Source organism: Bombus terrestris, chromosome 6 (assembly GCF_910591885.1).
Source record: "Bombus terrestris chromosome 6, iyBomTerr1.2, whole genome shotgun sequence".
NCBI lineage: Eukaryota > Metazoa > Arthropoda > Insecta > Hymenoptera > Apidae > Bombus > Bombus terrestris.
This window is the reverse complement of record NC_063274.1, coordinates 14,373,933-14,388,868: the sequence shown is the minus strand read 5'-3', so window position 1 is coordinate 14,388,868 and position 14,936 is coordinate 14,373,933. Positions and strand designations below refer to the sequence as shown.

Sequence of the window (14,936 nt, the reverse complement as noted above, 5' to 3'; positions counted from 1 at the left end):
AATATTTAGAATCTAGAGGGTGGTTTGGTCAGATACTATTTTTTCAATCGCCCTCGTAAAAGTGTGAACTTATATAAACATTAATAATCTAATAGGACACGTTATTTCAAGCAGCTTCGTTTGGATACTATCTTGCGTGGTGATATGTCAAAGGCGGATTAACGGTAGTATATTGGTCCCGCTTCCTATATTATCTTCCGTGAACGTTACCACATCGATCTTTGTTGTCAGTTAATAAATATCATGCAATACGGTGTATTTCGTAAGATTGATCGCGCGAATGGAATATTTCTCGAAGCACGGGAAATACACATCGTATTTTATCTATCAGTTTGTTTATACAAATGTATGAAACATATATTTCGCGCAACTGAAACACCTTGTTCCTCTTTCCTAACTGCAATTACAAAAAGAAATGAAAAACAAAAAAAGTTAGACAAGCTATTATTTGAAAAGATTAGGAAAAGATGTTAGAATAACTTAATACTGGAAATATCAAAGATATTTCTTGTATCCTTTGTAGAAATGTGTACCCTCCTTTATTATATTTTAAAAATGTCGCTAAAAGAACAATTTTCTTTAATTATTAAAATTAAAATTAAGCATAACTTTAGTTTACACAAAAAATATGGTAGAAAGTATGATGCATATCTAAAATTTCTTAAATGATAAAAATAATTATCAAAACGTAGATTAAATGTATTTAAATTATTAGTTAGGATCGATAGTTCCATCGTTGTTTACAGAAGATTTATTGCGCTTGCTAGGAAGTTGAATTCTTTTCGCACAGATGGCGTGTTCTATACCGACCTGTATCCCTTGGTCTGATCAATATTCTGGCTACATCACTTACTGAGCGTCTATGCAGAAATCTGCAATTCGATTTGTCGTACTTTGGCTCTTCTTACAAAAGCTTTTACACGTTTATAGCAAAAATTAACGTTACAAATTAACAACATCCGTGCCGTGTACTACACAGAATTATAATTCTTGCAACGTAAATATTTGTTGTAAAAACAAAATCCTTAAATAATTCTTTCTGCTTTAAGTTTCTATTGCTACATCCTATCTTAGCATTTCCATTGTTTTATACTTTTCCAAAGTCATATACATGTCTTTGATGACTCGCTGATTTTTATATTAAGAAAACAGCTTTTTTTATTTGAACCTACCCCTCAAACAGAATTTTTCTACAAAGATTAACGACCGTCTATTTGTCAATTTTCCGACAGATAAAAAACACCGTTTATTTTTCCTTACTTCTTTTATCTGGAAAAAATGCTGCTACCTCTTTTTTCCTTCGGTGGAATATGGTTCTTAATTAAATCGCGTCAATAGAGTGACGTTTTCCAGGGAGATATTCGATGGAGAAGTTGCATTAGGATATACAAGTAGAGCAAAGTAACATTCCTGATATTTTCTTTACGTAACGAAAATTTTGTATTTTGTTTCAAAAAACCTGTACAGTAATCTTCATCCTTTTCTCAATTTTTTTTATCGTTAGAAACAGTACAAGATACAATCTTCAATTTATTAATATCGTTGCAGCAACATTAGTGGAATATGAAAGGTTAAAACAAAAGGTGCTTTTCATCTAAATTCGTAAACAGGCTACTGATAACGAGTACCAGTTACGTTGGTGATTAAAACGATTGGAACCGTAATTCGAAAATAGAATGTTGCAGTGGTTACTACGGAGAGTGGTAACTCATTGATGTAACAAAGCGGTTAATGTAACTAATGTAAGCCAGGCTTACAATGGTTGTTGCAAATTGAGCGTGTATGAACAAGGTTCTCGCGATAATAATTCTCGCTCTCATTCTGCTTTGTAGCACTGTTGGAACATGCAAATGTTACTTGTAATAATATATAATATGCTTTAATTACGTAAATTTGTAACGAAGTGATTATGCGTATGTCGAGATTGGGGAAGCTATACTTGTTACACCGATTATCATTAAAATATAATACTTCGAATTAGTAAGATTGATAAAGTAATATTTGCCAATTACATTTGTCGAACATTAGCTGATTCGTTACAGTAAGTATTGAAATTAACATGTAAATGATGTTATTTCGAAAAGTTAAAGATGGTCTTCTTTTAAAGAGATAAGTGTGTATTATGGATAACGCTTGGCAATATTCAGATTGAAATATCATTTACAAAAAATTAACGAACTACATCTGACTAGTGAATTCAGAAATTCACTCGAAATCTAAAATACCGTTTTATTTACAAAAATCAAGGTAATATAGTTGAACGTAATTGAATTTTTTAAGCCATATATAAGGAAGGATATTTTAAACAAATGAGACGAAGAAGTTACTTCTTGATTAAATAGATTTTTTATAAAAGTGATAGGACTTGGCGAATGAATTTATTACTAAAGTTTAACATTTTTGTTAATAAAAACAGAATATTTTAAAAACTTATTGATAGCTAAAAATTGCTTGATATTACATATGAAATATTATATATTTTTATATAGGAAAGATATTTTTCAGATACTTTTTTCTGGAATTGTTTGCTACGAGCTATACTCACTACGTCTTAGTTATGTTTGCATTTTATGCGAATTCTATATATTTTTGTATCTTCGAATCCACAAATTCATACGAATCTGTAATCTAATCGTCAGACCATGCACGAGATTCGAAGCCATTCCCAGTCATCTAAAGTTGTGCGACTGAATCCGATTTTAATTAAAAATTTTCGGCCAACGAGATCACACGTTTTCTAACGATGTCGGTCCGCTTTACGATCGCCCACCACCGTCTCAGAAAAAGAATCGTGAGACATGCAATTAAGTAATTTGCCTTGTCCATCGCGGAGGAATTATTCGTGGTATGCTATTGCTGTCGTGTCAAGTTATTCAAATTATTCAAATTGGATCATGTGACGGCTGTGCATGTGGTGTTCTGCCCCCTGCGCATATATCATCGAAGGGGCCAGAAGTTGTTCGCGTGAGAAATGTTTCAATGATGATAACCGGGGCTTTCATACTAATACACCTGGGGGAGCCTGCCGCGGAAAAGTATATCGTTTCCTCGTGGAACGTCGTTCGGAAGGGAGCACGTCTGAAATAGGGTCAACGCGGTATCGAGGAGTACGTAGGGTATTTTGAAAGAAAGACTCGGCTACTTTTATGACGTACATTCGTTTCATCGAAGCAGGCGCAGCATAGGTTCTGAGACGATATTGCTTTTATACAGAGTAGGGTCAAAATATCAGACAATCGGACAGGAGGTGATTCTTTATACAAGAATGTTGAGCTTGAGTAATAAGTTCATTCGTCAAGTCCTATCATTTTTATAAAAAATCTATCTAATCAACAAGTAACTTTTTCGTCCCATTTTTAAAAAATATTCTTCCTTATATATGGCTTAAAAAATTCAATTACGTTCAACGTATTTAATTTATATCTATCAAACACTTTCCATAATAGTTTTTTAAGTGAATCGATTAACGAAAGATGAAGGAATTTATTATTCAATCCGATAGATTAATTCCGTGACGTATTTTTTAAGTCACTTTCGATCGTGATTTACTATCGCTAAAACGTTTCGTAAGCTTGAGGAACGTATTGTTACAAACATAATAACACATTGCGGTACAACGAGGAACAGCATACGATCTCTTGAAAATAATGATTTTTTTATTTACGCATCTTTATTATGTAAAATATTACTCTAGATTATGTAAAATAATACTCTATGGAACTTTTGCATCGTATAATTTATATTCGTAGCTGTTCGCTCGATACATCAACCGAGCATTAAGGCCATTAATCTACGAACGGCGGAGAAAGATCACATACAACTTTTAGTTGCTGAATTTTAATCTCTTTCCTAACAGTATACCAAGTTGCTTATAAATACGTAATATGCATTGTATCGTTTTAAGAACAGACAAGCAGAGTGCAGCGCATTTCGCGAGATCTTCCAAAGGTCGGGTAAAGCAAAATTATACGTCGTTTAATGGCAACGTGGTAGCGATATGCGTTGCTCGTATAACTTGAAACGGCATTAAACGGAGAATTGCGTCTCAAAATGAAATATTCCTTGTAAAACGTGCATACAGAGGATGTATGTTCGGAATTTTGTAACTTTAACCGACCAGGGGTTAAGAAGATCGTTATTTTCCTGAATATAACTGGATACAATATTTTAGCATTTTTGTGTTGTTTAGAATTGTTAATAGCCACCGAAATAAGTATTTCGCTTTATTTCTTTCTTCACGAAAAACATGAATTTCTCAAACGTTTCTGCACGGGTATTTTCCTTTTGACGTTTCAATCTGTAGAAACATCTTTCAAAGCTACACATCATACATATGGTTAAGTATCGAATAACCCTGGAAACAAATATTTTCCACAATTATTAGCACGCCACTGTTGCATTAGGCGTTATCAATATAACGAGTTAAGAGTCACATTCGATACACAGTCTCGCCTTTGTTACATGTTATTCTTGACACGAATTTCTTTAACGAGATCCAATCAGAATTCGCTGTCATAATTCAGCCTGTTTCGCTCCATCATTACTATCGATCTTGGACAGCAATTTCCTTCTTTTTGCTGGCCAACATCGTCTACCTGTTTTCCCATTAACGAAATGTTTCCATAACGTTCCCACGACTTTGCTTCCCTCTCCGTTTTACCGAACGAAATTTTTCTCTCGTATTGAATTTTTGTACATCTCTTACCCAAGTAAAATATAATTCCAGAATCATTTCTTCCAACTGGAACAGTGCATTAAAATCATAAACTTTCTAGTTTATGATTTTTTCTAGTTTATGATTTCTAGTTAGTAAACTAGAAATCTACTGTTAATTATTAACGCTTGTGTTATTATAGCGTTACACATATTTGCCGTATCAGCTATGTGGAAGATTTTCGACCGTATTGGAGGATAATTGCTTATTGATATGCCTGGTGATATCACGTGTTTCTATTTATTTTTCGAAAAAAGACAATTTTTTGTAGATAAATATAACATTTCGATTTTTTAATAAGAATTTTCTAATATTACAACGTTTCATAGGATACACGAACCTGGTGGTTCCTTAGATTACGTTCTCTTCTCAATTTATGAAGAATTTTTTACATTATAGAAGAGTTCTCCATATTTGTAGGACACGAGATGGAAATTGTGAAGATAGAAGTTTAAAAAATCACATATAGATCGATGAATGCGAATAATTAAATTCTTTATTACAGGAGGATTTCATTAATGAAATAAATCTTCCGCGTGTAAAAGTAAGAAAATTTCATTTTCGCTATCTTCGAACTGCTACTGACTGAGTATGCGTAGATACGAGTATGATACAGGAGACCGCCTAACATGAGATTCTGAATCATACGGTGACGTACGAGCATCATAGTGGGTAGGATACCTAAATAACGTTAACATGATTGCATTCCTTCCTACATCTCGAAATAGGAAGAGCGGAGAATATTTTCGCTACTGTAGAGAATAGTTTCAAAGGGACTGAGGAAAAGAAAAAAAAGCGGATATTGACGAATATCGCGGACAATGTATCGAGAAATTTGGAGGACGCTTCGGAGTTGGCATCGAAAAAAGGAATAGGACGAAATCAAGGCCCGGTGTATCAGAGGGAAACGGATGATGAATCGGAGGAGGCAGGGTAGGATAGCTAGCAGCTTAACGACTAATATCGATTTTCTCACTTTTGTAACTATACGTATGAATATCAGAGCTGTACGTCTACGTTATCCTTCCACGTTCATCTTGATGTTTCGTTCTTTTCCTGATCTCATCGTACTGGACGGTGGAAAATGGATGCCAATGAAGTTTTGTTAAATAGAGCTTGTTTACATAAAAATGTAAATATTCATTTCGATTATTTACTATTTAATCGAAGCTATTTAATTAAAATTAAATTGTAAATACCATATAATAAATATGTATATGTGTAATAACATGGAAGATAAAATGTATAATAAACAAACTTTAGGTATATAATTCACATAGTTTTGTCCACATATTTTTGTCCCCGACTATGTGTGGACCCTGTAACCTACTTCTTTTCAAGGTACCGTGTTGGAGAACAGAGAAGGACGTCTGTAAAGCGGCCCTAGTCGACCGCTTTAAGACGAGATTTGCGTGGATTCGAGCTTCTGTGCTAGATTGTGCTTCTATTTTGCGAGCTTGGCCCAGCTACTCGTGTTTCCTCGCACAGTTATCGCGGTTTCCCCTTTTAATTCAAATTGTTCATGTTGCGTAGGATTGCAACGTGTTATCATTGCGTTGCAAAGCTTTCAACACGATTACCTTAATGCTTCATGGCTTTTCATACGTCGAATTAACTTTGCGTTGATCCTCTGTGTATCGTATTTTGTTATATACTGATGCAATAATGAAGAATAAAATCATAACAGATCCTATGTGCATCCCATACAGGCGAGAAAATTGTCAATTTAAAAAGAATTAAATAAATTAGAATTAAGACGAACGATGAACTAGGTTTTTAAACTCCTTCCTTTCCTTTAACTTTTAAAGGAAAATGAAGGATCGAATGGATGTTTAATTTAGATATTGGGCGATAGCTTGGTCGAGTAGAGTATGTATGCGTCATGTATGTGTATGAATATTAAAACTTTGTGACCAAAGTCCTGCATATTTTTTAAATAGGTTACGAATCAATTTTGAGTATTTCGGAAATGTAGGACACTGGCCGTCTTTTTGTACACACGTATATACAATTAATATATTTTGTATTTTCGAGCTATCGCGGGGAGACGCGGTCGCGAGAATACGCGTCAACGGGAGTCGTAAATTCCCGTTACGATTATAATAATCGACACCACGAATAGTTCGATCCCCTGATTTCGGTTAGGATAATAGGGGTGGTTGTTGTGGTATAACACTGGGATTCACAGAGTTATAAAAATATATATTTCCAACATTTTATACAATCACACAAAGTAGTAACGCCGTTGATTAAGATACAGATAACGAAGAGAAGGATTATTCTTAGATGAGAGAATCCGTATATATGTTGACCTTGATTGTTCGTTGGTTATGAGAACCGATCTAGTGACTCTCCTGATGGCGTAGAAGCGGTAGCAGTAGGAGCAGTCGGAGCAGTAGGAATAGTCTGACGGATGAAGGAACTGTGAGAGCTATAGGAGCTCTAGGCCCGTGAGAGCTGTAGCAGCTGTCGGACTTCTGGACACTGTGAGAGTCAGAGGAAAACTCGGCCTTGTAGGCACGTTGAGAGATATAGGGACTGTGAAGTTTGTTCTTATGTGATTACGGAGGAAAGCTCGGTATGGGTGTGCCCTTTGAACCAAGAACGCGGATTCGTTGCCCACATTTTTAGTTAGGAAAGTGAGGGCAATGATTCGCGATGCCGATTGGTTATGATGTTGGGAAGGAAGATGGGAGGAAGAAGTCTCTTACCCACGTGATTCATGGGCGATTTTGGCGTAATTTGGAAGAATGTATAACAGACCTAAGGACTTTTTAAGTACCAGTAATAAACCGAAAATACTTATAGGATTAAAGATTCCTGCCAACTAATAAGACTTGGTTTATGGTGGGGCCTTAGGTTTATTGAAGGTTTCTCTCGCACGGACCTTTTCGCGCGACGTAACATATTTGCTAACATATTATTTTTGTCATAAGTTATTAATATTTATGGGATTATACACGGACTTTTTTCATTTTTACAATTTTTCTTCTTCCTTCTAATAAATTCTACCTATCCAAATATGCATTAATAGTGCGCGTCGTATCGAAATATCTTCTACAATAAAAACGTGACGGCTATTAAAGGGCATGTTATACGAATCGATTAAGCAAATAGTTATGAAATGCGGGGAAAATTTTCTGGCCATTAAAAAAATCGAATACTTTAATACGAAACTGGAAAGTCGAAGAATTTTATACGCAGGAAGTTAAATAACTCGCAGAGGGACACGTCTAAAATTGCACTGTAACGAAATTCTTATTGTTTACTGCAAATTTTGAAACTCTAGACCAATTTCCTCGATCTGTGAATGGATTCTGAATAATTCGAGAAATTTGAAGTGGATTTTATAAATCAAATTTCTGTTTACGTCGTTCTTGTTCGTGCATAAGGATATGAAACTACAGTGTCAAAATGAACAAAAGTAATATATTTGATATGATATAATGACAATTATTAAACATCGCTTCGTCCTCACTCTGTTTCTCTTAAATATTAAAATAATTATGCTACACGACAGTCCAACTACTATTCAGCCGTTCCACGACGACATTTTCTTGTCACACTGAGAGTTTTATCCGTGAAAATATTTTAACGTCGCTAGTGGATTAATTCGATATTAAAATTATCCGCTGGAAGGTGACACGAATTAATTAGAAAGTTATTAATCAATATACGAAAAGGAAGGAAATGATGGGAGTTAACATTTTCAAAAATTAATTAGCAATTGCAATAATAGTAGACGCGATAGTCGCAGGTTGAATGGTGTAGTGACAAGATTTTAACTTTTCTACTTTTCAGCGAATTGAATTTTGTGCTTTTCAAGGAATAGTTATAACCGTGATTAAAAATATTGCCTGAGCGTTTCTCCTGCGTTAGCCTGGTAGCATTTTAAATGAATGAATTTTTAAACGAACGAATGAATTTTAAAGAAATGCAGTCCAATATAAACATTGACAAAGCGACAAAACATTAAAATGAATTTTTTTCCACTGCAGCCTTTTTTCCACATCGTAAACTGAATGAAGAACGGTTTTCACGATGCTTCAAGTTATTTTTGTTACAATTGCCTGAATATTACTCGCTCTTTCGTTCTTTCGTCTCTTCATAAAATTTGCATGTTTAAAACTTCGCAATTTTTCGCATGAAATTCGATGTACTATATTATAAATATAATCATATTAGGTTGTCCGAAAAGTTTCTTTCGTTTCATAAGGTGATAATAGATGAGCAACAATTTCTGTTTTATATTATTTTATTGAATTAGGTGTGATCCATTTCGTTTTATTTTTATTATTATGTTCGTGCGTAATTCAATAAACTAATATAAAACAAAAAACATTGTGAGTCTTATCTCTTTACAAAATGAAAGAAACTTTTCGGACAACCTAATATAATCGGCGATGAGGATAATGCTATGCGAAAATATAGAAATAATTTTATGAAGAATAATTTTGCAGATTATAAATCAGTACAAGAATTATTAATAGTATTCGGTTGCTTATACAAACGCGTATTTTACAGAAAATTGATTCGTCTTTTCTTTTAAAAAATTGATCCGCGTATTATTTCGCATAATTTCATACGTTACACAATTTTCGCAGATTTTGTAAAGATTATATTTCGTACACGTCTATCGTCTCTTTTTTCTGTAATATCTGGTTTTTGATAACCAGCGCTTATACCGAAGACTTCGTTATTCCAGAATATTTTCACAATTTTCAATATACTTATCATGCGTAAGTTGGCATATTACATTTTCATATTTCCCATATTTCATTCACATATTTCAACATTCATAATCTAGATATTATTAATTTTTAATCCCATCGTGTAATTATCTCATTCTCTCGCGTCACTGATAATTAGATTTTACGCATTTATAGGAGATTAAAAAGCGTAAAATTACACGGCAAGCACACGGTATGAACAAAATATTTGTACAAAATATCCAATGCCTTTTATGATATTCGAAACAATTCATCTGTTTGTAACTCCTGCAAGCTTGCGTAGTCGATACTGCTATGAACAACAGAAGAAGAAAAACAGAAAGGTCAAGGCATCCGCGATAAACAAATTACAAACAATTTGTCGCGAAAAAGATCAGTATCCGCTTGTGTTGAGGTTGACTGATAGAGGAACAAGTGGATGAATTTGTAATAGAAAAATACATTGAAATAAGTGTAGTATCGTGGACAAACAAGCCTAAGATATCGGTCGAACCATAAACAATATCGCGAGAGCCGAGGCGTCGTCGGGTCCATCAATGTGTCGTCGGTCCTTCAATGGAATAGTTTCGTAGAAAAAGCCTACGTGACCCTGGCCACGGGTGTTTGCGGAACACATGCGTGGAGAGGCGAAAAAGAAGACAAAGGGATGCGAGAACAGTCACAGTTAGTTGAGAAGTCTTACAGTGTCAGTTGAGAAGTTAGAGAGTGAGTGCAGAAGCCGCAGAGAGTGTTAGTGGAGGAGCCGGAGAGTATGAATCGGGAAGATTAGAGCCGAGTATGATAATAAGATGCATGACAATATCGTAATCATTTTGTTGTATTGAGTATTGCTTGTTAAACTAAAACTTAACTTCAAATAAAACATTACTTGTCCTTACTCTAAGACCCAATTTAAGATACTACATAAGTATAGGTATAAGTACAAGTATTGGTATATGCTGATCCAGATCCTCACTCTTTCAATGTTACAATACAATAGAATTGAATATGCAGCACGTTCATACATTTATAGCAAAGGACATCATCAAAAAGTTAATTTTGGTAACTCCAGCTGAAGACTACAAGAAACAGCAATAGAAATCTAGTTATAACTCATTTGTTTCTAATGAGACCTTGTAACCCAAATCAAAATTTATATTCAAAGGCACAATAATATGGACCTTGTTGAAAATGATAACGTGATTTCGTGCTCGTCCTCCATATGCGGATGCGCTAGTTAAAAAAAAAAAAGGTAAGTAGAAGATTGTTCTAGATACAATCGATAGACTCAATCGATTGTTTTTAAGATGCTCTTTTTCTTTTTTTCCCTAGTCCATGTAAGTGTGCGAAATAAAGGTTTTTCGGCTCAGAACGGTGTGATAGATTTATTCGTACAATATAGTAATAACTATTGTGACCCTACCTCTGAATATAAAAATAACAACAGACCTTCTCTTATTTTGAATTCTTTTCACTAAATTCTATTCTCTTCGTAGCAGCTGTTTCCAGGTCACGGATATACAAAAGTAAAGATGTAGAGTTTCTCTTAAAGTAATTATTTGATTGGCAACTAAGTGATTGCAGATTTTGTCAATACTATCTAATGACAAAATCCGCAATCACTTAGTTGCCAACCCAATACTTCAACAGCTTGTACGGATCCACGTACTGAAACAGTAGCTGTAATTGCAAGTAAAAAGAGCAACGAGTATTGGATAGTAGGAGCGATCGGAATTGCTTGATTCGAATCGGTGTTGCTTTGCAAAGGTTGACGCGTATAATGCGTTTGTTGCTCGCGCGTCGATGAAAAACCGCGCTACCGGAAACCATTATCGATCAACGTGTCTCGTTGCCGTGATTTAGCTGTTGGGAAGCTCGATAGGCCTGGGAGATTCCAATATCGTCTTGAAAAGAATTCGCTTTGTGCCCGCTAGCACAATATCGACGAGCCGATCGGTTTGTGCTCGCGTGTCCGTGCCACTATCGCGTTCGTCCATCCTTTTAGTTTTTAAATTTAGTAAAGTTTCTTTTTGCGAAAAGCGCACAATTGTACAGTTACCGCGTGCACTGCACCATACTTTGATATATCCGTACGTGGTGGATTTAGGGGATTCAGAGGATTTATTGGGTTGGCAACTAAGTGATTGCGGATTTTGTCATTAGGTAGTATTGACAAAATCCGTAATCGCTTAGTTGCTAATCCAATAGAGCAATTTAGTTTTCAAAGTGGCGGGAAGGGGACGAGTCGATCTATATTATCACGTTTAATGAAGATTTTGACGAAGAAATATAATGACAAAGTTTCAACTTTTTCTTCGCCGATTAAATCTATTTAAACTTGAAACTATCTTTTTTAAATGGTTAATTTTATGATTAGTGGGTGGCTGATAATGAACGTCGCTGGACCAAAAAGCCGGTTTTAAGACCCATCTTCAAGTTTGAAATTCTATAGACAGGACATACAATGGTTGTAGGAAGAATGTCGACATCATTATATTTATTATAGCATTTATATAGAGATTAGGTTGACGTAGATTGAAAGTTTTTCTAAAAATTCCATGTCTTTGACGATAAACATTAACGATAGACAGTTCCGCGATTATGAAAGTATGATGGAATCGATGTGTCTTACGTATGAGTATAAACATGCATCATCCTCGACGTCCTATCATCCAATAAATCATGTTTAGTTACTATAGTCTCGGTACAATTTATTCATCTTTAACCATGCTATACGTTACGTCCGTAATATGAGATATTAATTTTCTGACTTTTCTACAATATCGATTACGTAAAGGACACCATGTAAGCAAAGAATACGTTGATATTAAGAAGTAAATGAATAACAACGATAGAGAGTGAGTGACCGTTATCAACAACATATCTATTTTCTTAATTACCGTTTCATCTTTAATAGTTGCAAAGTCTAAGAAATTATTGGAACTTAAATAGCAAATAATAAGTATTTCAAATTCTGTCAGACGTGTCACAAATTTATAAATTACACGATACAAAAAAAAAAAAAAAAAGAGAAAAAAGAAAAGAAAGAAGTATCAAAAGTTAACAGTTAAGGAGACAGACAAGTTAGTTTCTAAACGACAGTAAACGAGAGAGCGTACGTCTATGATCAGAGGCGTAATTTCTGTAACTTTACGTGAAACTTCTGATAAAATAAAAACTCGTGGTATGACCTAATGCGTCGGTGAATGCATTAAAAAAGGGTAGTTAGTTATCTGTTAATGTCTCGATTAGTCGCATTCCAAGCATTCACCATGCAAACGTTCATCGTTGAATAGGATAACCGGTGCGCAGCGAGAAAATTATTGTGACACAGAGTAGTCGGCACGCGAGGCTTGGTGACCCGCAAACAGCGAGACACCCCGTTCCACAAAAGCCGTCCATCAAGCATCAATAATGCAGAAGGGTCGTGGTGTGGCCTTGCCGCGTGATATCGACCCGCATGTGAATATCGATTCTTCCCATTCGGTGACCAAAAGACCCCTGCCACAAAGTATAATTCTTGCTGTTGCGTTCACTTCGCTGCTTTTCACGTTTCCCTCCTACCTCGCAATCGTTTTTCTTCCGCGTTTATTTCCTTCTTACTCCCAGCAATTGGATGTTCTTCCTATCTCTTCGAAATGTTGATTCCGCGCCACTTAAATTGGCGAGTCGTTGCCGGACAGGCAGCGTTCTTGTATTCTTGGCACCGACTTGTTTGGATCAACTTGTTCGATGGAAAGTTCGGAGTTTGTATGTTTCTCGATGGCTGTTTGCGGTGAATTTGTAGAATTCATGGTCCCTGCACCGTGCAATGAATGAAACGTGGGACGTTTAGGAAACATGCGTGTAATGTCTCCTTAGGAAAGATTATTTTTTCAATGATCTAGAATGAATAATTCGTTGGATGGTAAGCTTTTTTTTACTGGTGGTGAAATTCTAGAATTCCTGGTTCTCGCACTGTGTGCCGGATAAAATGAATATCTCGTTAAGTGATATTGTTTGTACTTGATTACTTTGAACGAATAACTTGTGATTCATTCGCTGTCAGATGTATCAAGTTATTTGTCTTCTGTTTCCGAACAGTTGCTTCCGGATAAACATATAGAAATATAGAGGAAATGCATATAACGTGTAAATATACAATGTAAAATATTTAGCATGTTTTGGCAATCGTTAAGATATTTTAGTAGATGGAACAAATCTACGTTTGTGTTCCATTCGTTCAATCATATTTGCAGAGACATGAAATCGCATAAATATTCAAGAGAAGGAGACACGAATTGTATTTAGATTTTTATTCTGAATCCAAGAAGCGAAAACATATATTGCATCTACATTTTGAATCCGAATTTAAATACTGTTTAGGCACAATCGTACGAAAAGCAAAGTTTGACGAGGTAAAAGAGCTTGCGGTTGAAAGATAAACGATTCGGGCGTGAACGGTGGAAGTCTGTGAAAGTTTTCATTGGGAGAAAAGAGCTATTGAAGTTCACGTTTGATCGAGGTTTAGGGAAAAAAGGCGCAATTCACCGAGAGCTGTACACTCGTCCAAGTCTGAATATCGATACTTTGCCTGATCGATCGACAGATCTGTGGTTGCAAAGTGATTCTCTTCTTGTAGCGTTCGAAATATTGCTTTGAATCGCCACCTTCTTTTCTCCTTTTCATGTCTTTCCCCTCTATTTTTCTCCGTTTTGTATTTTATTTGTGCATCCTGACAACAATTTCAGCGACGAAAAGAAGAGGTACTTAGGTTATACGACACGAGAAATATACGGAAAACACGGTGAAGTTGCGAACAATGTTAGCAAACATATCGTTATACTACATGGTATACTTAGGTATATTTGCTGTATTATCTGTACGTCGTCATGTTTATTACATATTTGTCGAGAAATTACATATCGATCGATTAAATGTTGCGAATATTTTTTTTATAATTAGAATGGAGTGTTATAATAGCGATTACTTTATGATGCATCTTCTTTAATTTCAAGTGTTTAATTTCCGAGATCAATCGCGAGATAAATAACAAAAAATTTGATAAAAATTCATGTATTTTATGATGTTTTTTTAGGAAGTTGATTGGTTGTGCAAATAACATCGTTCACTTTTTTTCCGTAATCGTCAGGTTAACAAATAAATATGAGCTATATTTGTTGTTTAAATAATTCCGCAAACGAGAACGTTTAATTTTACCGTAAAATATCAGACATTGCCGAAATATATTTTCTCGATGGCATTTTATGATGATATCAATTTTGTACACAGTATATTGTTATTTTATATATACAGTATATTGTAATTTTGTACACAGTATGGAAAATGTACACAGATATAATTTCTACACGATTTGCGAATCTAATCATTAATCTTCAAGAAGATTAAATTCAACGTATACTCTGACTATGAATTTCAGCCTGTAATTCATGCAGTTTAACATTTTCATTTACGAACTTTAATCTAGCCTTTCAGTTTAATTAATTTCCATGCATATTTAATACGGAATAATA

General features: G+C 34.9%; 1 protein-coding gene across 2 annotated transcripts in view; it reads left to right on the top strand.

Annotated features, from left to right (window-relative positions):
• LOC100646827 (potassium voltage-gated channel subfamily KQT member 1) overlaps nt 1–14,936 on the top strand; it is a 164,070-nt gene that overhangs the window by 37,899 nt on the left and 111,235 nt on the right. The window lies entirely within an intron of this gene.